The sequence below is a fragment of the Lissotriton helveticus genome, chromosome 11, assembly GCF_964261635.1.
Source record: "Lissotriton helveticus chromosome 11, aLisHel1.1, whole genome shotgun sequence".
NCBI classification, from domain to species: Eukaryota; Metazoa; Chordata; class Amphibia; order Caudata; family Salamandridae; genus Lissotriton; species Lissotriton helveticus.
Genome location: NC_136072.1, coordinates 842,060,982 through 842,088,359, shown reverse-complemented (window position 1 = coordinate 842,088,359; position 27,378 = coordinate 842,060,982). Strand labels below are relative to the sequence as shown.

Genomic DNA, 27,378 nt, shown 5'->3' with positions numbered 1-27,378 from the left:
CCATCTGCACAAACTGCATTGGCTTCGAATTGAGAGCCGTATAAAATTCAAAGCCCTTTGTATCATGCACCGTATTAAAATGGATAAAGCCCCGAAATATCTATCTTCCTTGGTCCAGCACTATGTCCCATCTCGCACATTAAGATCGTCCACCCAAAATAAGTTTCAAATTCCACGTGTGAAGCGAGCCAAGATGGGCGGACGTTCGTTCGCCTTTCTGGCCCCCTCTTTATGGAACTCTATGCCCCAATCCCTGCGCTCGGAAGTCTGTTATATGGCATTCCGCAAAGGTATTAAGACCTGGCTTTTTAACATGTAACTGCCCTGCCCATGTTTTTCTTCACTGTTCCATCTTCCGTTTGCTACAGCGCCGGGAAACCTTCGGGTAGCTGCGCGCTCAACAAATGCAATAATAATAATAATAATAATGAGTTCTGCTGCTTGTGCGGATCGTTGGGCAATGCGGGCTGTTTTGAGGATGGTTCGGGCTGTGGTGACGGCATATGCAGCTGAGGTGGTGCCATCGGGGAGTTTGATGCACGAGCCATCCACCCATAATTCCCTGTCTGGCTCTGGAAAGGCAGTGTCTCGGAGATCTACTCTACTCTTTGTCTGTTCGTCAGTCAGGGTCACACAGTCATGTAGGGGAGTCACACCAGGGTCATTTTTAGGTAGAGGTAACAATGTGGCTGGATTGAGAGTGGTGCTTCGCTTCAGAGTGATGTGTGGTGCTAGCAGAGTCAACTCGTATCCTGTCAGTCGTGCGCTAGTCAAGTGTTAGGTTTTGGTCTGGTTCAGTAGTGTGTCAACTGCATGGGGTACTAATACAGTGATGGGATTGGAAAGCCGTATTCCTTCGCTCTGGCGGATGGATACTGCTGCAGCTGCCACGGCGCGCAGGTACGCTGGCAACGCTCTAGCTACTGGGTCGAGAGTGGCAGAGAAATATGCACAAGGGAGATGTTTGTGGCCAATTGACTGTGTTAAGACGGACAATGCACATCCCTCCCTTTCATGTGTGTAGAGGAAGAATGGTTTGGAGTAGTCTGGGGTTCCTAGAACTGGTGCCGAACAAAGGGCATCTCGCAATTCTTTGAATGCTGACTGGCATTCGGGTGTCCAGGGAAAAGGTGAGGGGATGTCTTTGGCTAGGAGGGAGAGAAGGGGCTTGACAAGGCTAAAGTTCGGCAACCATTGTCGACAAAAGGAGGTGAGGCCTATCAAAGATCGGACTTGCTTCTGATTCTTGGGAACGGGAGTGTCTAGAACTGTCTGAATCCTGTCGGGTGTGAGTTTCCTCCCTTCCTTTGATAAGAGGTGTCCTAGGTATGTTACTTGGGGTTTGCAAAACTGCAATTTCTTTCGGGAGACTTTGTGACCATTCTCTGCAAGGAAGTGTAAGAGTTGGATGGTGGCTGTGACGGCTAGTGGAGTGGTGTCTGCTGCTAGAAGGATATCATCTACATACTGTATCAACACCACCCCGTCTGGTAACTGCAAGGCGTCTGTCTTTTGAGTGCCTGGCTATAGATGCTCGGACTCTCAGGGTACCCCTGGGGTGCTCGACAAAATCTATACGAGCGGGATCTTAGGGTAAATCCGAAAAGATAGCGGCTATCTTGGTGAATGGGTATGGAGAAGAAGGCATTCTTGAGATCGACAAAGGAAAAAGTGGTAGCCGAGGACGGAATTAGGGTTAGGATGGTGGTGATGTCGGAAACTACTGGGTACTGTGGTACTACTATTTTGTTTATCTCTCGGAGGTCGATGATGAAGCGGTAGGCTTTTTCATCTCCCTCTCCCTGTCTCTTGATAATCTGTAAAATAGGACTGTTACAAACATTGCTTACTACCTCTTCTACCACTCCTGCCTCTACCAGTGACTGTATGATGTTGGTCAATACTTTTTCGCCCTCTGGCGATATCTTGTACTGGGGTACTTTCGGTAAGGATCCGTCTTGATGATTGACCCGGTACACGTGACAATACAACATTCGTCGTACGTCTGAGTCGGCCCTGACTCACAGATACGAGAGCAAAGTGTCTAGTATGGAAGTGTCTGTCTCAGAAATGGGATACATGTGTCGGGATGGATTATCTCTCATGTGCTGGTGATTGTCATATAAGATGACTCGTACTCCGTCTGGTGAACATCTGATAGTCGCACGAAAATTCTTCAGTAGATCGAGACCCATAATGGCGTCTGGGGTATTTGAGGAGAGAAGGAACGTCGTGTCGATAACATTGTTTTCAATTTTGAAGGGGATCGGTCTGGACAAAGGGTTGGTGGAGGGCGTACCGTCAAATCCTATTGAGGTTATGTGTGAGTCAGACAAGGGTGCCCTTGGAATCAGTTGTTTGGATAGTGCACTACGTGTTGCCCCTGTGTCTACCAAAAATGGAGACTCTGTGCCCATGACCTTTGCGGTAACATAAGGGCCTTGCTGGTCAACATAGAGCTCTACTGGATCCCTCCCTTGCCCTTGGCTGTCCTACGCAAAGTCATATGTGTTGTCGAAATCGGACTGCTGATACTGATTCCATCGGGGATGATCAAATGTGTTTGCTCTACCTCGTCTCTCTTCGTTAACTTCATTCATGTACCCTCTCCCACGTCCTCTTCCTTTCTATCCGTTTACTATTTCTCTCGCCCCTCTGCCCCTATCATTTCCTAGCAGAATCGGGCATTGGGATTTCCATTGTCCGTACTCTTTACAAAATGCACACTGATCCTGTCCTAAGTCTGGTCGTCCTGGATATGGCGTCGATGGATTACTTCTAGGCGGTTGTGCCCTAGGGGTATTCTGTTGGTATGCTCCTTTATATTGCTTCCTTCCTGTATTTACTCATTGGAGCTGCGCTATCATTACCCTTTCCTTTAAGTCTTTCTTCTTTCTTTCTGTAGCTCTATCGATCTCATTTTTCTGGTGTTCATAGTACTGGGCCATCTGGAGGATGGCCGCTGGTTTAGAGGCTGCCCAGCTGCTTTCGCTGGTCTGCAGTTTTTGCGATACTTCCGGTAGCAGTCCCTTAAACATAATTCTGCAAAAACAAGTGGTGTCCGGTTGCGGTGGACATGTCTTGTCCGCTGTAAACACTGTTTCGAATTGGGAGGATTACTCTGAAACATCCTCCTGTGGTTTCTGGTGGCATGCGGTTACAATGGACCAATCGATCTTTTTCTCCGGGATTATGGTTTTGACTTTCTGTACTATCTTGTCGGGAAGGTCTAATTTGGCTTTTACTGGTTTCTGTCCGGGGTTTCGCTGTTAATCTGTGACTGGGGTGAGTGTCTGAAAAGTTTCAGCACTCCATCCATCATTTCCTTGTGTTTGCTTTGTTTGCCCTAAGTTGGCAGGGTATGCCCAGCTGTGGATCCCTAGCTCACTTTGCCACTGGATTCAAGCTAGCCTGGCTGATGAAGGGTGTTACCCAAAAACCGGTCCCAGGGTGCTTGTTTACGGTTCAGGGAAGACCTGATTTGGCAGTTCGGGCTGGACTGTTCCCATGAGGCACAGGGTCAAGAGTGATTTGCATATAGCTGGGTCTGAACTGAGGTGGAGCTAAAGAATGATGATGGATTCAACCCAGATCTGTGACTGGGGGTAAGTGTCTGAAAAGTTTCAGCACTCCGCCCTTCATCTACTTGTGTTTGCTGGGTTCTTATTTAACACATAAGAAAACTAACAGCACCAACCATTTCAAACATACTCTTCCAGGAGTACGTTAACACAGCCTTCCTGAAAGAATTATCACTAACTGAATTTCTGGATCTTAGCAAATAAGTTTTCTAAAACTCATTCTAAGGGGTTGTTGATGAGTGATCTGACCTTGGTAGCAGCTGAAGTTATTCAAATAATTTGTTTGAAGATTTGTGGTGGACAAAAGTCAGAGAGGTAACCAGCGGGCTTGCTTTCCTTGATAAGATCCAGAAATTCAGTTTGTCCCAAGGTCGATATGTAGGTGCAGTCTTGTGAACACAGCACTTTATTATTATCACAAAAAAGACCCTAGCAAGAATGATGAGTTTCTAGATGTTCAACACAAAAGCAAGAAGCAACAAAAAGTTAAGTGTACACAAAGAAAGTTTATACAGGAAACCGCAGAATTCAGATTCGTGGGGCCTTCTTGTTTGCAGCTGTACTTTGATCGTGTTCTTCAAAAAGCACAAACGAAGCCAATGCATTTCGCCTCAAAAGAGGCTTCTTCGGGCAGTTTTACATGACAATCTAACCTCATCTAAGCTGCATAAACGGCGTAGTAAGGGACAGCCAATCGGCCCAATGCGCACTATGTTTAAAAAGTGGTTTATGTACATCAACCAGTCTTAGAGCAATAAGTGTCCTATTGTAAGGATAGAGGTTACATACATAAGATCCGGAGCCATTCGTCTGAGCAGGTCTCGGCACCAAGTCACAACCAGAAGGCCAGATACCCCATGTCCAAACAGCACTGCCATCATTGGTTCAAAAAGTTTCAAGATGTTGTTTCACCATTCAAGCTCACCGAAACACGTTTACAGTCTGAATCCCATGTGCTTGTTCACTGGTGTGATGGGATCATGTCATCATTAACAGTCATGATGTCTCTGCCTTAGCCTCAGGTGGGGAGTACGTGGGGAAAGAAGAGACGCCTTACCTTTGTCCAGCCTAAGTCCTAATGAGTACAATATGTGCTGGTGGTGCCTACAAACACAAATTAACCACTGGCTTAGTATACTACCTTCACTACAGCAAATTGCCACCTTATGCAGCTGAGGCATAGAAATCATAGGATCTGTGCACCTTAAATAGGAGAAGAATTTTCAAACTGGACGATGCCAAGTTGGGTAACGGTAGTAGTTGTGAGCAAGACAAATGTGTAACCATATACCCATGCTCCACATTTTTAGAATTCCTGCTTTGTGTTGATGTTTCTCGTTCTTGGGGCTATTTCTGCAGAAGGAGCAAGACCGAATGGGCACAGCCCAGAGGCAAGTTGTTTGTATGGGTAAACGGTTTAAACCAAGCTCTCCATGGCAAGAGACTCCAAATCTAAACATGTATAGATAGCTGGCAATGGAAGGGCAACGCAGATTTTGACATCTCGCCTGATTCTTGGTCCTATTGTGGTTGGTTTAGTGTTTTGGCTGTTTGGCATGCATCTGCTTTGCTTGACCTCATTCAATGCTACCATTTAAGCTCTTGCAGCCTTAAGGCGCAGCGACTACAGTATGCCAACAGCTTCTCTCTCAGTATCACTTCTTTTTGTGTCTGTTTTCTGAAAGTGTGGTCTTGAAGAACATTGTAGTCCCCGTATATCCAACCAAGGTTTTAAGGCAGTGGTCCCCAACACGTAGCTAGCCAGGAGATCCTTTCAACTATGTTTTTTGTTTGGCAGTGGCATACTGGGCAGTTATTTCCTTTATTTCCAAGAGGCTGTCATGAATTAATTAACCCTCTCCATGTACTGCCACAACACTTGTTTCCTGAAGAATTGCCAGGAAGAATCTCAAAGGTTTCAAGATCGGGCATTAAGGCTTGATAATCTGTAACTGTGGGTTGCCATCTCTGAAGGGGCTGTACACGGAAGTCCCAGTTAGAGTCAAACCCAGGAACCATTAGGTGGTGGCTGCTGATGAGTAGAGTCTCTTGGGATAGAATACTAGAGATAAAGCCACACCGAATGTCTCTGCACCTCCTACCTTCCGGCTGTCCTAATGCCTCTGTCTTGCTAGTGCTGATGCTTCTTCCTTTGTAAGCAGACCAGGCAATGGTATTCATGGTCCGGTAAACAGTACAGAAAGTCTGGCCCTATAGAAGCAACCATACCCATTCAGCCACTGCTCAGCTAGTCGGAGCCAGGCAAGAACTATGGGCTGCGCTAAAAAGAGCTTTGTAAATTTTGCGACGTGTATATATCCAAAGATATGCAAAAGTCTGATAACAAACTTTATGGAATGGACATGTGCATACTGAAGGTGACATTGTGATAGATCCTAAAGTGAACTGACAACAGAATTATGTAAATATGCACGGTAATAGCTTTGACGTTTTGGAAAATAGCAAATTCTGCCGGATGGGCATTGCTGCAAATGGCACAATGTGCTATCCGGAGAGTTACGAAAACTGTCCAGTCTTGTAATTGGTAAACAGTGAAAATGTGAACGGAGCCAGAGAGGGGCGGGGGAGAGGGGGGATGCCAGGTATACTGTTTGCATTTTGCGCTTCTGTAATTCTTACTGATGTGGGTAGAAGTCAGCTAAACCTACATCTGGCTCATGTGCCATTCTGTAATATCATGCCTTGGTTCCCCCATTGCACACCATGCTACTGTGGGACTAGAATTGCAGCATATTGGGGGTCTCGGGTGAACAAAAAGGAAAATAATATTCTCCTATTAATTAATATCTACCACACTTTAAGGCAACAGTTGAAGCACATTACACTACACCAGTTGCAACAGAGTAACTTGTGAAATTGTGGAGCAGGATCGTATTCACAAAAGTCAAAATATTTGCCATGCAGCCTACAAAGTTTATCTTAACTCTGACAGCTGTGTGAGTGACTCATAAGGGTCAAGAGTAGTTTACTTCTTGGTTTGAAACCCAGACATGGTGGATTCTGGCAGTAGTTTCCCCTTTACTCGATTATGGATTCAGAGTCTGCATAGAAGGGTCATTGTGAAAGCTTGCTGGACATAGTCTACTAACTGATGCTTAGTGGAAACTTGCTAAGTGCGGTAATTGGGCCATATGGAAAATTTCTCAGAAAGTATGCTAAGACACCAGTGTAACTTGGTTTTACATCTGCTAAGATTTCAGAAAGTTAGCAAGCTATCATGCTATAAAATGCACTGTTTGCTACATTATCTCCCAAAACATCTTTGGGTGAAACACAACCACCTTTAATTAATCTTTAAATCCTATTATACTTTGAACAATACTAACTGGCTGTTTTCATCTAGATTTACTTCGGTCAATGGGGAGAACCCACCTAGCCCCTCCAAGTAAAGTGATTTAAACCGTACCATGTTCTGGCATAAAATACTTTATATGTATTATTTACTACTAAGGTGTTATATACCAGTACCACTGTGTCAGAGGCTATGATTATCACACCAGATATAATCCAATATTTCTGTATTCAGATTGTATTTGTTACCATAATGTGTTGCCTGCTCCAAGCTGTTAAAATGGTGCAGGCCTTCAGCACTGGATCTAGACCTAGAAGGTACTGGTGCGATAAAGTCCATACAACTTATATTTCCATATGTGTAGTAACAGGAGTAACCGCAAATATCGTAATTTACCGATACATTCATAATCGAGCCCCAGAGGTCTAAAAGCTTCATAGTGTTAAACTGCTGCAGACCTCCTTGATAAGGTGTGGTTGAAACCCAAATATTTGCACACATTACTGGCCAAATGTGCTGCAGAATGCACCAGTTGTCACCAGTAGAATGGACTACAGTAACGCACTCTACGCCGGAATCAACAACAAAAACTCCCCAGCAATTTGCAAAACATCCAAAACGCCGCTGCCAGACTGATCCTCGACCTACCCCGACACTGCCACATCTCACAACACCTACGTACACTGCACTGGCTCCCCATAGAGAAAAGGATCACTTTCAAGATCCTCACCCATGAACACAAAGCCCTCCACAACACCGGGCCAGCCTACCTGAACCAGCGACTAAACCTCCGCATACCCCACAGGGCCTTACGCTCAGCCCAGCTCTCTCTCTCATAAGTACCCCGCATCAGGAAAACCAGAACAGGAGAACGCTCCTTCTCCTACCTCTCAGCCACCGCCTGGAACGCCCTACCCATCCACATCACACAACTCCCTTCCTCACCAGCTTCACAAAGGAACTGAAGACTTGGCTTTTTTAATCCACCTCACCGGTACACGCTACACTGCCCCCCGCGCCTTGAGACCCTAATGTGTGAGTAGCTGCACTTTATAAACGTCGATTGATTAATGTTCTATAAATCTACTTGGGAGAGCAACCAGCAACCTTGCGCCATACTCTGTAAATCATTCCAGCGCTGACCAGTTTTCTTGGCACAATGTTCTGAATTTCAAATAATTTGTCATTATTCCTTGAATAACCTACTTCTTTGGTCATTTGGTCTTTAAAACAAATCAAACCATGGCTAATATTACTGGATAATATATTGTGCTTTCAATACATAATATTCCAGTAAATGTTCCCCCAAAGTACTGTTGATTAGTGCAAATGCAGGTGCCTTATTTATGCATATTGTGTTAACTGCCATACAATGTAATTATTATGTTAATTGCAATAGTCATGTTCCAACCCTCTTATAGCATATCAATGCAAATATGTTCAGTTTTGATTTAGCTGGTGCTCCCCATTTATACTGTGAGACAAATGTTCCTCGTTATTCACCAAAGGTTGGGGGACCTCTGCTGTAAACATCCTTTCACTCACAATGCCATTCAACTGTAGAATATAGTAGCCCCTAGCAGGAGCTAATACCTTGTGCAAACGTATGTGATTCTATGCAAACATGTTGTCATCAGCCAGTGCACTTAAACTCTGCCCCTTGACAACGCTCCCTCGATGCCCTGTAAATTATAGTATCTGCTCACATGACAACATGGGTTTCTCAGGTGCAGCCTCTTAAACCATTTAATAGAACTTTGCTATAGGAAAAAAAAAACGTTGCGGTTGCAGGGCTTCTGTGGTAGTTGCAAGTAACCTATAGTATTTTCACTGCTGCCTTTGCACATGAATGTTGTTCTAAACCGATCATAATCATTCAAGTTCGAAATTAAGTAAACACATCAGAAGAGATTTTAAGTGACAATGCGGGAAAATACATGAAAAATATTTTTCATAAAAATGATTTTCTTAAAGTACTCCTGTGAGCGCTTAGCGCGTCCTCGCAGCAGGAACAGTAGTTGGAGTAAATGCATTCATAAACTTGGGTCTGACAATAGGGATACTACTACACAGTGTTTTAGTGTTTGTTTGTGTGTGTGTGATCAGCTTTGCACAAATTCCACCAGGTGGCAGTATTGGACAGGATCAAAAGAGTGATCAAATGGAGAAGTAGAAATGTTACTGGGGGATCAGTCTTTAAGGGTTGCCCTTGTTGGACTCCTAAAGGCAGCATAGCGGGAGGAATGAGCAGGAAGGGCCGCTCTATGTACATCCTAGTTGCAGAGCTGCACTAGTTGTGACTAGATTTGTTTAGCTTTATGTGGTTCTGATTGTGCTTGGGTAGCGCACTTGGCATGGAGACTCGTTCTTAGTAGTGGCTGTAAACGTTAAAGGACAGAGTCAGCATTCAGGGCATTTCTGATGAAGTTGAGTGAACAGATACAACAGTAAACAGGCCAGCACAATTTCTAGGCAAAATAGGGCTGCTCTTTGCTTTATAATTATACATAGCCGATTTTTGAGCAAACATTCATATGTAACTGTGATAGTATAAAGATTGGAAAACTAGGAAAACTGCTCACTATGAAAACCTGGCAGCTCATATAATGTGCAGTGGTTAGAGTTAGCCACCCCTTTTTCCTTGCATTATGTTCCAGAAGCCCCGCTCTGTTGCTGAATGTGGACTTTGAGCTCATAGGCAGACTAGAACTGTTTATTTTTATTTTTGAACGTGTATTTTGCATCAGACCTAGCAGACTTCAGAAACACTTTGTTTTCAAGACAAAATAAAAAGAAACGTGAACATTAATGTTTCAACTTAACCCGGATCTGCAGTTCCATTTTAGCAAGTTCAGCAGTACACTTAACACCGTGGAATATTCCAGCGGTGGGAAAAAGCTACTTTTCGAATCCATAGATTTGAGTAGGTAACACTGCATGTAGTCCAAGCCCGAAACGCACATCCACTCAGAAAGCAACTGGTGCAGTTTGCATCACATGTTCCTGCTCATTCGTGAAGCAGAGATCTCCTGCAGGGCTCGTCCAGCTTTTATCATACCACTCTTCTGTCCAGAACGTTTGATGTTGGTACCACTAACCAGGTGGGGTCGGTCGATTGAAAGGATCAATACAGGGTATGACCCAACGTGTATTGGCTAGCTGGCATTTAACCTGCTTCTGACCCTTAATATATTTTTGGCAGATAAGGGTGGTGGGTAAACTTTATTTGCCATTGGTCATACAATTTGGTCAAGCGTGGAAGGCTAGATTAGAATTCTGCTCTTAAAATTCCATGGCCACATGAATGGCAGACTTTCTGTGTGGGACACAATACCTTAACTTCTACTCTAGGGAGAAAGATAAGCGAGCAAACCGGTTTTAGGGCTGACAACTCAAATTGCAGATGATTTTTAAGTAAAATATTTGGTAAACCACCCACTCACGGTCATTCATCTTAACCGGTATATCCTGCACCTGTTTACAAAAAGGTGAGTATATGGATCAAGCATGGTTTACCTAGACCAATTTCAAATTTGAGATCTGGTCGCTGTTGCTCATGCCACTAGGGTACCTCGCCATTATTTTAAAAGGACCGGGGATGGATGCCGTCAGTAGAGCACACTGTACTGCCACCAGGACTCAACTTTTGTTCCTGGCTGATTTCACAAGACTCCCTATTTCAGAGGCCTATAGAGGTTTAGCACAACAGCTGCATCTCCTTAAGTTCTCTTTCAGCTTAATGCCTGCAACAAAAGAAGAGGGAGGGAGGGGAGAAAGAAGTGAGAAAGAATGGAAGAGAGAAGGACAGAAAAGAAAAGAGAGGACAGAGGATTGACTTAAGCCTAGGTAAGACACTTGATACATCCGAAGCCACCATTGAAATTCTAGACGGACGCTGTCTATTACTTGCCATTTGCTCAAAATAATGGACAGTCAGTGTAAATAACTGACGGTTTCATTAATTGTTGGCATGTTTAACATGTGGCAACTGTTCTAAGTGGCAGAGGTCATGAAGCTTTAGCATTCCCTCAGGTAGGAGGTAGGTCCTGTAGAGTGGTTCCCAGGGCTTCTCGGTCTTAGTGAAGCATTTAAAGGAACAACTATTCCAGACCAACAACCTATTCTTGAATATGTTGGCCATATTTTCTACTGTAATTTTATTTTTACCAAGAGCTAAGAAGAGGCTGTGGTGTCCATGCACAACAAAGCATGCATGTTACCCCCTCTTCATCCGAATCCAGTAGCAGTGGAAGGTTGGATTGAACCATCTGGCACTTGCCAACCTGACAATCTGCTCTTAAGGGATGGCTTGTAATTTTGAGGAGGAAGCAGTGGTGGTAAGACAGTGAAACTCGGGGCCGTCCCCATAGTTCCAAAAACATTGTACAGAAGTGGTCTTCATTGTGCAACCGGGTGTTCGATAACATGAGAAGAGCTAGGACTATGCTGAAAGAGAGGAAGCATGGCGGTAAGATACGATCTGCAGCTACCCTAGTTTTCAGCCTGTTCCTATGTTCACATCACCCCCTGGGAGGCAGGAAAATGTTTAAATGAGTTATTCGCCATGAGCGCTGGTTGTGTTTGCATGAACCCATATATGATTGAATATTTGCTCTTTTGAAAAATGGAATTCACAAATGTTTGTTAGGCGTGTACCTTGAAACCTGAAACGTCTGCAGTTTTCCAGTTCGGTGAATATTTATGACCGTTTTTTTTTCAACGTCTTGCACATATTGGTTTTACATTGAATTCTCCTTTATTCTGCTTATATTGACGCTCATCAACCATGTTCTATTGAACCACGCCTTCGAGAAATAGTGTTCGTAAATTTTGCACAGTAGCTTTGACATACTGTATCTTTTGTGTACGCATTATTTTGAAAGCATGTAAATTGCTTCCTAGTTTAGCAAAACTGTCTGCAAACTTCGCCTGTTTTGTCACATTACAAGAATTTTCTGGGTACATTTTGCTTCCAAAATGTCGCCAATCTTGCTTTCATTATTTGGCATGTGTTTGCTTATAACTAAGCGCATTCTAGGCGCATTACAATATCTACGAATTCGTTACATTTTGCAAACCTGGACATGTTTTTAATGTTGGTAATGAAAGCTGAGCTTGCAGCTCACTGTAAGTCCCCCAGCATGCTTGCCCTCACAGCAGAGGCTTTGCATTAATGAACCATACATACCATTTTGAACATTTCATACGTCTGACTGCATATCTTACCTTCTCACCAGAGAACTCCTCTTTTCCACAACCATACTGTGATGCTGTAAATTAGCAGCCAACGGTCTGTGTGCTGGGGGCTGAACGTACTTATTCAGGGGGCAAAATTAACAAAGATTTATTTTAATTAACCTGTAACGATATTTTCAGGGCATCAAGTAATAAATAACATAAACTTCCGTGGGGGGGGAGGGTGGTGGCTTGGGATGGCGGTTGTATAATGTTGCTCTGTTTCATTGTGACATAGGTGGAATGTGCAGGTTGTAAGTCACAGGCACACAAATCATAGGATCCAGATCCTCTTTATTGTCTTCTGATATGCACACTTAACACTTCAATCATTTGCTCCTCTGCAGCAAGAAATGTTATTTTACGAAAACATGTAGCATTTTTTTTTTTTTTTTTGTCGAGAGTTTTTTCATAATCCTGCTCAATACATGAATTGATCCAGTCCCTGCTCTTTTGCCACTTGGACTTGACATGGGGACTGTCCGCTGAGGTGCCTGCCTAGAGTAGAAGATTATGTCCTGAGTGTATCTTTAGTGTTTACTTAGATGAATGTTGGGCGGCAGTACTAGAGGCCCAAGGGATAATACGAAGTGCCTTAAAGGCAAGGGTTAGCCAGTGAACTTCTGGGAGGGCTGGTGTGCTGTATTCATGTGGGTGAAAGGGTAGGAGTCTTGCTGTAGCATTTTTAATTCTTTGCCGTATTCACGTTAGGAAGAGCTGGGCCACTTGGTAGAATCCAGTTACAAAGTCTAGAAGAGCAAACACTACCTTAGCTTCTAGAAGAGCAAACACTACATTAGCTTCTGTGGAAAACCTCAATGAGGGAAGATCTGTTGAAGAGTTTGCTTGGTTTGGAAATAACGCTTTGTCACTAGTTTCCCCCTCTATAACAGCAGTACAGTCTTTGAGCGTGGCCAGATTTCTTACTTCAGTTGATGTTCTGGTGGTGGGGCTTGTTTTGGGGACAGATGGTTGAAGGCTGGTTGTCTTTCAATCTCCACCGGTTCAATCTTCCATTTGGAAGATTCAAGTTCAAGGTGGTTCCTTAGCATTCATTGGTTGATGGCGTAAAGGCAGTATTCTAGTCCTGAGGTATTTAGGTTGGTTGGCTTTTCCGGGAATTGAGTGATTTGATTGTTCAGGGCTTTTTGTAGCATGTTTGGCTGAAAGGACTTCAGATTTAGTAGCAGTGAGATTATTGAGCCTAAAGGCATGTCATTTCCAGTGCTGAAAGAGTGTGGTTGAAATGAGCCAGATTAGGCTACCCCGTGTAGTATTGTTTCTTGCATCAGTAAAAGGAAGCAGTGTGTTGAGAGCCAGAAGTAGAAGTGCAGCATTCTCAGTTTCTGTCTGCTGTAATCTTTGGGTCATCCCAGATGGCAATCATGTTTTTTAGATTGATTTTACTAAAATGAGCCATTGAGGGTCAGTTGCTTACTATCTACATCTGCTGGATTGAAATTCCTCTAGATGATCCATCGGATGTAAGAGGTCTTGACGTTGAAGGTGTAGGTCCTTGATGTTAGAGAGTTATTGACCAGGATTCTTGCCGGAGTAGATGCAGTTACTCAGAGAAGGATATGGGTGGTGCCCTAATAATGATTTGGCCGAGCCATTTATCTTGACCAGTCCCTTGAATTGGGTCTCATAGATTTGATGGAAGGAAGTCATTTCTGATGAGCCAGTAGGTTTGACTAGGCTAGATGTTGGGCGTCTTTCTTCTGGTGTGTTGTTCCTGAATCTTTGCTTTCGAAATAAGGCATTGTGTAATTACATTACAGAAAGCCTGGAAGTGGGAGGTGCTTGTGATGTGCATCCAGGCTAGGGCATTCTGTGAGGCTGTCTGTAAATTATCTGGCAGGGCTCTTGATGTTGAAATTAGATGAAATAGAAGAATCGTTTTCATTGGTGGTGTATCGTGTTGAGCTGCTGCAGGCATGTTTTGTCTTTTGCTTAGATTGCTATGATCGGTCTTAAAGTGAAACGATTTCTGCATTCAATCTCAACTTAGTTGAAACCAAAGAATGAATGCCTAGAACGTAGTGCACTCGCAATTCACCACCCTGGTTGCATTGTTGTAGAGAAAAGATTACACGAATTATCACATGTAGATTCATGAAACCTTTATCTGACTTTATTTTGAACTGTTCCAAACAATAATCCTATCTTTTCAAGAGCTAAGCCACGTTTTGACATAATACAATTTATCTAGGCTAAGAAGGCCACACCATGTAAATGCAAATAAATCTTTAAAGTTCATGATGAAACTAAAGTCTTGTCCCCATGTTTATCTGCAGAAAATAGAGCTCCCAAAAATGCCACCAGCCATCAAGAAGGAAATGAAGCTCCCTTTCACCAGTGAAGAACTAATAAAAGCACTTGAAGACCTGCAGGGAGGCAAAACTTTGGGCATGGATGGCCGTGCCTTTGAGTTTTACGGAATCTCCCCCAGTCAGCTCATGACAATATTACTGGAGGTAGGAGAGAATGCCTGGGATAAGGGCTCCCTTCTTATGGATTGTGAGAAGCTCTGATTGTAGCAGTCCCTAAGCCAGGAAAAGACCCTGGTTCATACCAGCCCTTATCCATAGCCTGTAAATTTGTAATATTTATAAATGATAGCTCAAAGAATATTGAGAATAATCCCCAATTTGGAGCGCATTGACCAGCCTAGGGATGTGCCTGGCATGGATAAGGTAATCAACCTGTGTAGGCTGAATCGTGTAAAAAATGGATTAGCAACAGGTGACCAGGATTACGTCGTGGCTTCCTTGGGTACCGAAAAAGCTTTCTTTACTGTGAGCTAGGCATTAATGTTCATAGTATTGGAGGAGAGACATTTCGTCCCATTCCTGTTGTGATGGGTGAAGTTATTTTACATCTGCCAGATGGCAAGATTGAAAAAAGACGATTTGATTTCAGACAAATAGGAACTAGAAATGGGCTGGGATGTCCTTCTGCCTCTTTTGTTTGTTCTAGTTATTGAGCTGAATAAACACCTTCTATCTTTGATGGGTAGGGTGGCCCTTACAAAATAGGTATTGCCAAGGTGCCTATACACTTTCCAGGGTGTGTTTGTTGCCCACAGCCACATTTCAGAAGCTTGAAATTGTATATGTGGGTGGAGACTTGTTCCAGAATCAAACTCCCATACGAGCAAGGAGGAGTAATAGCCCTTCCAGACTTTGGATATCACTATACGGCGTCACAGCAGTGACTCCTGCCATTCTGGCTAAATTGGTCCCCAAATCGAGAAACAAACTATTAGCAGGATGGTTCTCGGTCACCAAATTGCGTAATGTTTATTTGATACCAAAATATGAAAGTCATGAGATACCGCACGTAATATCTCTTAATATTCTTAATGTGGGATAGACTGATCGGCTATGTCTTGAAGAGAACCCCTTTTTCATCAAAGGCTGAGATATAGGGATACTCATTTTTGAGTATATTTAAACAGGAGAAGATGACTGGTTTGTAAATGCAGAGCTCCACCCTAGAAATATGGAAAATGGACACGCACAAATGGTTGGTGGCAGAAGAGGTGAGAATGGCGATAGACTGGAAAGGTGATAAGTTGCCTCATGATAGTCAAGAATGGCGAGAAAAGACGAAATAATAAAAAAGTAGGACAATTGCATTAATTCACAAAGCCCCCCTTCTAATGATATGAATCATGTACAGGAGGAAAACATTTCAGAACATACACTAAATAAAAATACAACCTATATTTGTTTGCATGAAAAGAACATCTGGTCTACACTGGAAAAATGATAGTATGATCATTGAATGTATAGTTGCTGTGCTTTTATGTTACCATGTAAACAAATGCATGTTTGAGTAAAACAATATATATTAAAAACAAAAAATCGAAAATCTTGTCCTCTGTCCTAGTTTGCAATAAATGATCTCTTGTTGCCTTTTTAATTTCTTCATTGAGCCTAGGAGTCGTGGGTAAAAGTTTAGCAATCTGGATGATTTGAGAGAACGTAGTCAGTTAAAGCCTTCAGAAAGCCACTTGTTAATCATCTCTACTTAGAGTATTTAGTTGGGAGGTGAGATATTTGAGAGATTTTTAAGGGCACTGAGTCACAGTTTGTTAGGAGTTGTTCTTGTTAGTCCATGTTGCTGTTGTGGTTGTTCTCACAAGAAAGTTGACAACATAAATGATGAGGCAATGACAGCTCCAGATAATGTGGAATTCACTGCTGTTTCTCCAGATGGAGAGAAGTTTGCATGCAAGGCGCATCTAGCTGATTATGTAGGTCTAGAGGCGATGGGGATAAGTTGAGGGCCACCGAATTCATTATGAGAGATCTTTCTTTGGGAATGCTCTCCCTGTTAAAACAAATGTCCGTATGTGCAGAGATTGTTATGATTTGATGTGATCTTAAATGTTATCTAGGAATGGATATTCTAATGCTGAATCTTTTGGAAGTGTTTTTTTTATCCGTAATGACATCCAGGCATTACATAAGGGTAAGCAACGGGCTGGCTTTTATTCACTCTTGATTGAAAAATGAAGTCTTAAAAAAATGTGGTCTGTGTGGGGTCCTTGAATTATGTAATAGATCTCCTTTGACCTTCCTTGAGCGTATGAATTCTCTATTTAAGGGGATTGGCTTTTGTTGGAGGACTGGGATATCTTGTATTGATATGGAAAACAGCTGTAAAGGATATTTCTGATATTCGCAGATTTCTTATCTTTTGAATCGTCCCAGGTGCCAGAGAGGATCCAGAATTTTTTTTCTGTAGTAGTTCCTGTGCACTGGCAGGTGGCACTCCGTGGGCTCCATGGCTAGTCCATCCACTCTCTAGAAGTAATGACATTGCGCCATTTATAAGCGCCACCCCTATACAGACGTGGTTTACTCTTTTTCTGCAATCATAAGTATGGATCCAAAGCTCTACTCCCAGATGTTAGTGGTTTTATTCATTTCAAAATAAATTCTTTAGACAGTGTGCCAAGGTTACCCTTAAAACTACAGTGTTTAAACTGTTCTATGCCTGTTGAAAACAAATGTCGGTCAAAAACCTGCCCAATGTCTGTCTTTGGTGCCTTGGCTCTGAATACGTCTCAAAAGACTGCAAGAAATGCTTCCTGATGCTTCTGAAGGACATCGTGCAGTTGAAGACCAAGCATGTTGCCACGGCCCAGGTCTCCATCCTCGGATATGTCCAAGACAAAGTCAAAAGACAAATATTGATTTAAACATAAGAAGGCCAGGTTTACGCTGTCCTGCTATTATCACTCCAAGGAAAATCACAAAGGTGGTACTCAAAAGTACCAACACCAGCGTCATCACACATTTTAAACCCAATTCCATGATTAGAGTAGAAGTGACCCAAATTTCCTGCGCAATCTTGGACTCTACAGCAGCTCGAAGCCGTTAAAGAGGCGATGTTGCAGGTATTAGGGATGGTTTTGGCTACCTCTGGCAGGCTGTCTTGCTCGTGGGCTTACAATAAAATACATGCCCACTAACCCATGTTATTCCCACCATTTGCCGAGAACTTTGATTTGGTTTTGCGAACAGCCCCTGGCTACGTCTATTGGTTCTTCCTGCTTTGTGCAAACTTTTGTTTTTGTCGTGTCCCATTTGCTGTGCATTCAGTGACAGAGGTCAAATGTCAGTCTAGTCGTTTGATAAATTGCAGCTTATTCTTTTACTGTGGAGAATGGTGTTTACTTTTCTTTCTCTTACTGCAAAGTGTGAGGATTTAGTAAAGTGAACTGTTTGAAAATATTGCTGATGTGAAGGGGAAAGCTGCAGGATGAAATTTTCTTCTACCACACAACAAAATTTAAATACCCATAAATGAACTACACATATTTCAAAATAAATATGCAGCTAGGAAAGCACACATAAAGAGATTTATTTATTATTCAAAAGTGGGATGGAAACCAAGATTTTCATAAGATCATAACACATTAGGACACTTTACTTGGTGATGCGCAAATGACCCATTCACTGAAACACAATTTCCACACATTATCATTTGTGGGCTACATAATTTTAGCAGTACGTTGTATGTCTGTGCAAGTTTAATTGTAATTTCAATGGAAAATGTGCTGTCTGTAAATGACAAGGCCTGCCCTGCTTTCATAATATATTTGTGACAGTGTGCTCTTAAAGACAACACCAGCTACGTGCTGTAACCTTGCCACTCATATGCTAAATGTGCGTGGCTCATTTGCAACATTTGTTCTTTGTGTGATGCTTGGATTTTTCAGAATCCCTTTGAGTTCAGTGATGTAACATTAATGGCAGCACTTCCACCAGTATCAAATTTGTTGTAGCACCATAGCCTGATAGGGCCACAGAACCTCGTACTGAACTGGGAGCTTGCTGTTAGCTCCATCTACTTCCCTCAGATGCAGGAGTCCGATTTTGAGGAGCAGAGTCTACTGAAGCACCTGTGGAGGCACTGCCCAGGCATTCAATGGCTGTTTGTAAATGCAGAGTGTGCCATTCTTCCCTGGGTATCTGACGCCAGCAGAGATCGAAGAAGTTATGACCATGCTTCTGCGTGGCTTCTGAAGACAAGGCAGTCACAGTAATCACTCCGACCAGCCTGACGGGCGGAGAGCAGATGTTGGCAATTAGTAAAAGAAAATAGGCTTAATTAGGACAAGGTGCTGTAACTGAGGAAATTATTGCATGTTTTTTAATTTTATGCTAATAAAATAGAAGGGTCACTTTAAAACAACTTCTTGGGGTTGCTAATGTGCAATCTTTCCTTATTAGACCAAAAATAGGAATATGTATCTTTCTGAGACCCGTGGAACCAGCCCAAATCTCAAAAAACAAGATGTTGCTCCACAGAGCGAAATACTGAGCGAGGGAGGAATTCTAGCAACTGTTGTACACAATACTGTAGTAGAGGTGGGAGATCCAACAAGTTAACAGGGAGAGCAGAGTTAAGGGTCTGTCTTCGTTCTAAGAGCCCAGGCACAAGCTAAGCCATGGGAACATTTAGCATGAAAATCGTGCAATGGATATTAGGTCAAAATATGATATGACAAGTATTTCGCCATAGTATATCAGACTAAATTGCTGCATTAAAAGGTGTTTATTAAAAGTGATTAGTTTTTAAACATAAGCTTAGAAACATTCATGCCCCCCACTCCGACAACAATTCTATTAGTGACCTAAGAGGCAAGACTAGTGTCATCCGTGCTCTATATGTCGGCTGTGTTCCTATTTTGCACAGAGCAACATTATATATAGTCCATTAAGTCAAACACAAGTGAAATATGTGAGGATTTGTGCTGTACAAAAATCTCAAGGTTTTCTCATATGCAATAATGAAACAAGCACTTGCAGAGCAATAGGTCTAACATTTGCGAGAGTTTCAGCTATTGGCCTTGTAAATGATAATGCCTTCTATTTATCTGTTTATAAACCCACCGCTTGCAGGTTTTCTAAACACACAAATAAAAAGCATTATCATTAGATCAAACTCTCGCAAATGCGGACCTATTGCACTGTAAGTGCTTGTTTTGTTGCCTACTGGGAGTTGTAGTCCTGTTTAACTCAAAACAAAACCAGGACTACACGTCACAGACTTCGAAGTAAAAACTGGACTGCAGCGATACTCACACACAGGAATAGAAAGCTTGCCTGTTCTGGGTGGGTTTCACAGGGGCCAGAGGCAGACACGGGGGAGGGGCACAGACTAGTCAGGGGTAAATCTGAAGAGCATATGTGGCCAGTGTGCACAGCTGTGGGGGCAGGTAGAGCCCGGGTGCTCCTGGTGGTCTGTGTCTAACTCTGTGTGCCCATCCCTTTAGGGGCACCTGTTCTGTAACTGAGAAGGCCAGTTCAGGGCCCTGGCGGCGCCTCCCCTACAACAGGTGAGGCCGGTTTCTCTGCTGTAGGGCGGAGTGAAAATATGTGCTGGGAAAAGGGTGGTAAAGAAAGGGCATGGGCCTGTTTTCCTCGTCACAACTTCAACAACCAGGTCAACAAAGCTTGTGCGGAAAATAGTAACCCACTAACCCCGGGTGAAAGGTCCAGGAATAGGATGGGGCAACAGTGTGTGGTGGGGGCGGTAGGAGTGTATTTCATGCTTTGTCACTGGGGCGGAGGAGCCCCAGTGCTAAGGCTGCTGTCCCAGTGCTAAGGCTGCTGTGGGGTGTGTGGGGAGGCAGTGTTTAAAGGCCACGCGGTGCTGGGCCGGGAGACAATATTCACGCCATGGGCAGAGTACTAAAGGGGGCAGCCCAGTGCCACTGGATGCTGTGGGCTCTGTGGAGAGGCAGGGTGTCACTTTGCTGTTCTGTGGGGGCCATACATGGCAGCTGGGCGTATCTAATGCAATAATGCCTGGGGCAGCAGAGGGACCTTCTATAAAGTCAGGGGCTGCTGCCCTGAGGGTGAGTCTTAACTCTTATCTCATGCATGTGGATGCAGGGGAGGAGATTAACGGAAGGCCATGGGAAAGCTTCCTCTGCTGAGCCAGACGCAGCCCCGCACCAGGATCCGGGACCTCTTGTCAGGGGCCTATCCGTGCAAGGGAGTTGCAGTGCTTTCTCTACAGCCCCACAGCCTGCCAGCTATGAGGTCACGTGATCTACAGAGTCACCTGGCACTGCCCTCCGGGATGATATCATCTCCCGGAGGCGCTTGTGACCCTGGCTCTGTGACGAGACTCTGCCTAATGGAGATACCAGGGACGTCCTCAACCGTCTGGCGGCCCTGTCTTGAACACTCACACGACTGACTCCGCCAGACACATCACGTGACTTCCCCAGACCCTTAGGCTCTTATGAGTGATTGAATCACCCTCGGTATGCCGATACAAGCCTTCTTAGCCCAACAGCCTTTAGTAACAAGTGCGCGTGTGCCTCGCGCGGAAGCAGGGGGTGGGGAGAGAGGAGGGGGCCTGCGCGATTCCCTTGCGGGAGCGAGCAGCAAGGCATGATAATTGATAACATATGGCGCTGCTGCTCGCTCCCGCAAGGGAGTCACCAAACGTGCACGCGTTGCCATTGAAAGCAATGCAACGTGTGCACGTTTTTGGCCTCAAAACCAACTCGACTCTTAAAGGTATTTTTCCTAACAGCGCATGCGCGCCTCGTAGGCGAGACCTAAAAAGGAGGCACAAAAAAAAAAAATGCTATGATCACACAATTTGGTCCCCCGTTTTCTGGTTTAACACTGTGTAATTCAGCCACTAGATTGGTATCCCTTTCTTGCTTCTTTTTGACGTCAAAGTTTAATGCTTTGTCTTTCATTCTGGTGCATCAGTAGCAGGGAGAAGCCACAGGAAAGCTCAGAGAATTTTGGGCTCTGAGGTTTACGAGAACCTCGAGCTGAAAATCTAGTATCTAACTCAAGATTTCAGTGGTTCATCCACCTCTATACTTTATACTTGGTATTCTGTGCCTGAAATAAGCTTAGATGCTGTTGCCAGTCTGATACCTGTTTTGTGTATAAGGATATCTTCGCTTGCACTGCTGATGACCATCTTGTACCTATGCTGCGTGTGAGGAGATCTTGCACTGATTCCAAATGTTGCACATTTTGTGTTTACACATTGGCTTGGACTGCTGCTGTTGGTGCTGTTATGCTCTGTGCATCTGAGGGAAGCTTACATTGTTTCTGACCAGATCACTGTGTTCTTTGGGTGTGAGGGAAGCGTATACTCCTGTCCAATACTGTACCTGTGTTGTGGGTGGAAATCTTGCTATATGTGAGTCAAGCTTGCACTCATACACCCCAGTGCTGTTCCTTACATATTACCAAATTTGACATGCTGCTTGTTCTTTGTATTTAAAGGAAACGTAAATTGTGCTGCCCAGTGCCACACTGTTCTATGTCTTTGAAGGTAGTTTGCACTGGCTAGCCTTGAAGTACCACACTTGTTCCATGGCTTTGGTGGAAGCTTGTACGGGCCCTGCTGTGCCATACTTGTTCCATGTATGTGATTGAAGCTTGCACTGGCCATGCAGTACCACATTTGTTCCATGTCTTTGGAGGAAGCTTGCACTCACTGGCTCTGCAGTAGCATTCTTGTTCCATGTCATTGAAGGAAGCTTGCACTGGCCCTGCAGTACCACACTTGTTCCATATATTGTATATCTTATGTGTTGGACCTGGCCCTTTTGGCAGGTTCACCCCGAAACTTTTTGTTTTTTTACCTACCCTGTTTCTGTAACCTGGTGTTGCTGATTTTAGGCCTCTGCGCACTTTTTCACTGTGGTACAGTGTAAAGTGTGTGAGCTCTCTGTGTATGTGTGGTGAGTGACCTGCCCTCCCATAGGAATGCATGGGGAATATGTGTGACCAAGGTAGTTCCTGATGTATGGGGAGTGCAGGGTCGAGTTTGGTATGTACGAACTCGTGAGATTGAATGCTGCGCGATGATGCATGCGGCATTATTGTGTCTAGTGTGGAAGTGCAACTTCTAGACATGGGTGTGCGTGTGTAGTGAGTGTGCTGGCACGTGATTGGCTGGAGCTGGCTGGTGATCCTGCCTCCAAGAGTCTGGATGGGTCTTCCTCGGTGGTGAGTGGAGAGATTAGCATGCTGACCTGAATAGGGCTGGGCTTTCCCCACACAATGCTGGCTCCGCCCCCTGTGGTGCGACTGATGACCCTAGCCTGACTAGTGAATGGGAGGGGTGGCTGAGCACATCCCAGTGCTCCAAAACCAGCTGCGGCTGGTTTTCCCCCACCCTGCAGACAAAGACAAAGGGAAATACTGTATAAAAAGAGGCTGTGACCCCATGTAGGCTGTTCTGCTTTGGAATCCGGATTGCTGCAGGGCATGCTGCTGCTGGGGCCCAGGAGGACTTGCCAGGAGGGCTACCTCCCTGGGCCCAGCTATGCCCTGGAACCTTTTGCCTGTGATTCTTTGTTAACAGACTTCTGGGACATTTTTGTGTTGCCTTTGCCAAGGGTTGTTATAGCCTAGGCGCTGTATTTTTGGTTTCCCAAGGAGGGAGGACTGCATGGGCTTGGCGGCACAGGGACGCTGCCTAGTAGAGAAGGGGAGTCCCTGGCGCGGATTTCTCCGAGATGGCCTGTGTGTGAGAAGCAGGTGCCTACCCTGCATTATGCCCGATTAGCGCTATTTTTAACTAAAGGGTGCCACCCCTTTTTATCAGTGCCCTTAGCGAGTGCCCACCTCGCTGCTACGTTTATTTTGTCTACCGAGGGTGCCTACCCCTCGTTGTGCCCTAGAAGGTCTCGCCGCCGCAGTCCGCGGCGAAACAGGAAGCCAGGCACCGTAGTGCCTGACGGCTGGCGGGACTTCCGGTTTTGAGAGGAAGTCCCGCGCCCGCCGCCGAGAGAGTAAGCCGGAAGAAGGAGAGAGGGGTCCGGGGCTCCCGTGACTGAGGGAGAGCCCCGTGGTCAGCAGCAGGAGCGGAAGGGGGAACGGGAGCCTACCCCGCCTCCTCCCTGCATGGGGGTAAAAGCCCCGGGTCCCAGGAGGGGACCCCGGGTGAAGAGAGAAGGGCGATGGTGGGTCGGCGGGGCTCCCATGAGCTGAGGGAGCCCCGCGGTGTCTGGAGGAGGCTCGGCCCCAGTTGAGGGACCGGGCGCAGTGAAGAAGGACACGGCAGCACTAGAAGCCCCCCTGAGAGCAGCCCGGTAAGTTCTGAAGGGCTAGGGGGGGGTTCTGCAGGTGCTTTGCCAGGCCAACCGTGGCCCTGTCAGGCAGGGGCTCTTGATTGTAGGGTCTGATTGAGGCACAGCCTGGTGGTGACGGCGGCAGGTAGAGCGGCCCCAGATGGGAGTGGGCCGCTCCAACTCCAGGGGGCACAGATCCTGAGCGGCCCCGTTTTGGGTAGCGGGCCGCTCCAACGACATGGCAAGTTGTTTATGGAGCCTAGATGCCTCCAACCAGGGGCAAAGTTAGTTACCAACCCCGTGGGGTTCAGAGGGCACGTAGTGCTAGGGCTCTATTTTCCTCCACAGCTGCCCTTCTGGTTAGAGGGCAGCTGCCACGTTGTTGGGGGCATGTTTATTTTTAGAGCCTAGAGGGCTCCCACATTCTGCGCATTTGTGTTCAGAGGGCCATTGAGAGCCCGTGCCCCAGTTTCTTATTTCCCAGCTGCCCAGCAAGTAGTGGGCAGCAGCATCGTTTAGGCGCCAATGGGGAGCGAGTCCCTGGGAGGGACAGAGGTGGCACAGAGGTGCCCGGCCTTCTACAGCTGCGCAGCACTTAGTGCCAGCTGCAACGTTTAGGTTTGCGCCGGTGGCGCACCCCTGACTGGCGCTGCATTGGCAGCGCGCCCTGACATTCTGGACACAGGGCATTTGAGCCCCTTCTTGAGATGGCCAGTTGGCCAGGGGGCTGGTATGTGGGTAGGGCGCAAGGCCCTAATGTGATTTTTGTGCAATGTGATTTTACTATGTTTATGATGGTAATTGCCTAATGTGATTTTTGCGCAATGTGATGTTACTACAATTATGAGGTTATTTTACCTATGTAGGTTTATGTTAGGGAGAGTTTACTTCACTGTGAGTTACGCCCCTAAATGTGATTTATTCTTAGGAGGCAGAGTCTAATGTGTTTAGACTAGTGAGAGATTGCCTACTGTAGGTATACTGTTTAGGCCTAAATGTGATTGCTGCGTAATGTGCTTTGCCTTTATGCTTGTGTTATACTTCTAAAGGTGCTCATGCTTAGAAGTTTGCTTTGCCTAGTATGTTATACTAGAGAGGTTATGTGTCCATGCGTGATCTATGCCTATGATTATTAGTATTGCGTAGTGTGTACCTACCTGTTACCTGTGGTTACTGGTTCTGATCTTTAATTGTTGTTTGGTGTGACAGTTATTCTAAGTGCTAGTTCTACTAAGTGCTGATTCTGACAGTGGCCCAAGTGGCCTTGTCCTGGTGTAAATAATCGCTTGTGAATATTGCCTGTGCCAGTTGGCACAATGTATATTGTGTGATTACTATCTTTTTTTTAATTTTTATTATATTTATTATTTTCCATGTTGGACACACTTTATACATTATACATTGTTCAGCATTAATACTTCATGCTTCATAGCCAAATAAGCTCTATTACAAGATATTCAAACATTTCATTACACCTTTCCACAAACATTATTTATATTTCTTACTTTACCACTAACAAACGTTAAGCCCTTCTCGGGTCTACATGCGGCCCAAATCCTTCTTTCCACCTACTTATGGGTTGCCATATTCTTAAACCTAATGTCCTTCCCCTTTTCCCTTTTCGTGCATAAATATTCTTCTCCATATTCTATGCATTCAACAGATTAGCCAGCCAGGTTTGTAATGTCAGTGGATTTTTGTCACGCCATGCCCTTGCTAAGGTCAATCTGTATACTGTCATTGCCACGAACAGGAATTCCTGCTGTGTATCGGCTCCTTCCATACCCAGACCTAAGATTATCCGAGCTGGGCTAAGTTCGATTTGAATACCAATGATCTGTCTAGAAATCCCTCGATGTCTCTAACTAGCGTATGTAATTGAGGGCAGGTAGCAAATATGTGAATAATATCAGCTTCACTAGCGTTGCATCGGGGACAGTTTGTACCCATGGTCCCGCCCCATTTAGCTATCTTAGCGGGGGTATGATATAGTGAATACAGAGTTTTATAATGTTGTGACTGCATGGAGGATGAACACAATATAGTACGGCCTAGGTCCAGTGATTTCTTTAGCCACCCTACTTCCACGTTAAGTTTTTCCGCACATTTATTACCCACTTTTCCTAAATCATCAGTTTTCCCTTTAACCAAACAGGCATAAAAAGACCTAATGGTGCGATCCCCCAAAAGTCTAATTTTTTCCAGTATCTCATTCCTACTTGCTCCAACTGTCCCTCCTGTTTTATTATTTAAAAAACTCCTGACCTGGAGATACTTGAAAAAGCCTCTGTTATCGATACCATACTTAGTTCTTAGATCTGCGAACTGTACCATCCCCTCTGTCTCAAATAAGTCGCCGATCTGGACAATACCATTGTTTACCCATTCTAACATTACTTCATCTGCAAAGATTGCTTGAGGAAATGACCTGTTTTTATAGAGTCTAATATATCTATTGTATTTCCCCAATTTACTTCTTTTCAAGAAGGTAATCCAAATCTTAACAGCTGCGGAAAGTGTCTTAAACCTGGTTCTTTTAAAGTAGCCAAAATCGATACAATTTAAAAAGCAATTTCCCGTGTCTGTCCCTAACACCGTAGCATATACTTTCGTAGACAGGTTATTAACTCTTTGATCCAGATCTGTTCCTCCTATTAACCCTTGCATATATTGTAGGGCAGCTGCCATGTAGTATAACCTAAAGTCCGGTGCTCCCCACCCCCCCCTTTCTCTTGGGAGCGTGATGGATCTATATGCCCTACGCGTCTTCCCGTGTGCCCAGATAAATCTATTGCATGTTGCCTCTAGTGTGTTAAACCATCTGTTCTCAAAGAATAAAGGGATCGATCTAAAAATATAAAGTAATTTGGGGAGAATCAGCATCTTAATAACGTTGGTACAGCCCATCAACGATAGGTGTAAGTTGTTCATCCTTATTAGATCCGTTTTTAGGTCGAGCTGACCTAGCATTCAATGCGAAAGCATTGAATGCTGTCAGCAAGACAACTAATGTTACCCGTATTTGGGAATGTGGACACGAGAGGGTGCACAAGCGCAGATTTGCTCAGATTTGACCTCGTGAGCGCGCACGGCGCCGTGCCCCTCTCGTGCCTTACATTCCCCTGCGCACAAAGCCAGCCCCCACACCCCTGCACACAGGCACACGTACACACAGGCAGGCACACACACAGGTACAACACACGCAGGCACATACAAGCGCACCCCCCCCCCCCGCCGCTGCCCGCCGCCCCCGCTTACATACACACACAAACGCGCACACACACACTCCCAACCCCACTCACCGGGCACACGCAGGGCTTCCATCACTGGGGGGGGCGGGCACCGTCAATGTGCCCCGAGGCCCCCCCTCACCGGGTCTGCTATACTATTCCCCGTCCCACAGCCTCACAGCACTCCTCAAGTACAGTGGGCGAAGACTGCAGGCGCCGCCACTGTCACGAGCCGCAGGGAACGCCAACGTGCACGCTCACGGCGTCACGCTCCTGCCCTCTCGCGTCTCTTCTGCGCTCCAGGCCGACGTGCGCCAAATACAGGAAAACAACAGAACCTCAACTGCGTGCTCCACAGTTTTATTTATTTCATTTACGTACTTGTTTTTTTTGCTGCTGAAGGAAGCGAGCAACTGCTCCCTCACCGCAGAGCTTTAG

General features: G+C 45.0%; 1 protein-coding gene across 4 annotated transcripts in view; it reads left to right on the top strand.

Annotated features, from left to right (window-relative positions):
* Positions 1-27,378, top strand: part of LOC144792165 (oxysterol-binding protein 2-like) — a 1,552,312-nt gene that overhangs the window by 100,237 nt on the left and 1,424,697 nt on the right. The gene's annotated exons all lie outside the window — the stretch shown is intronic.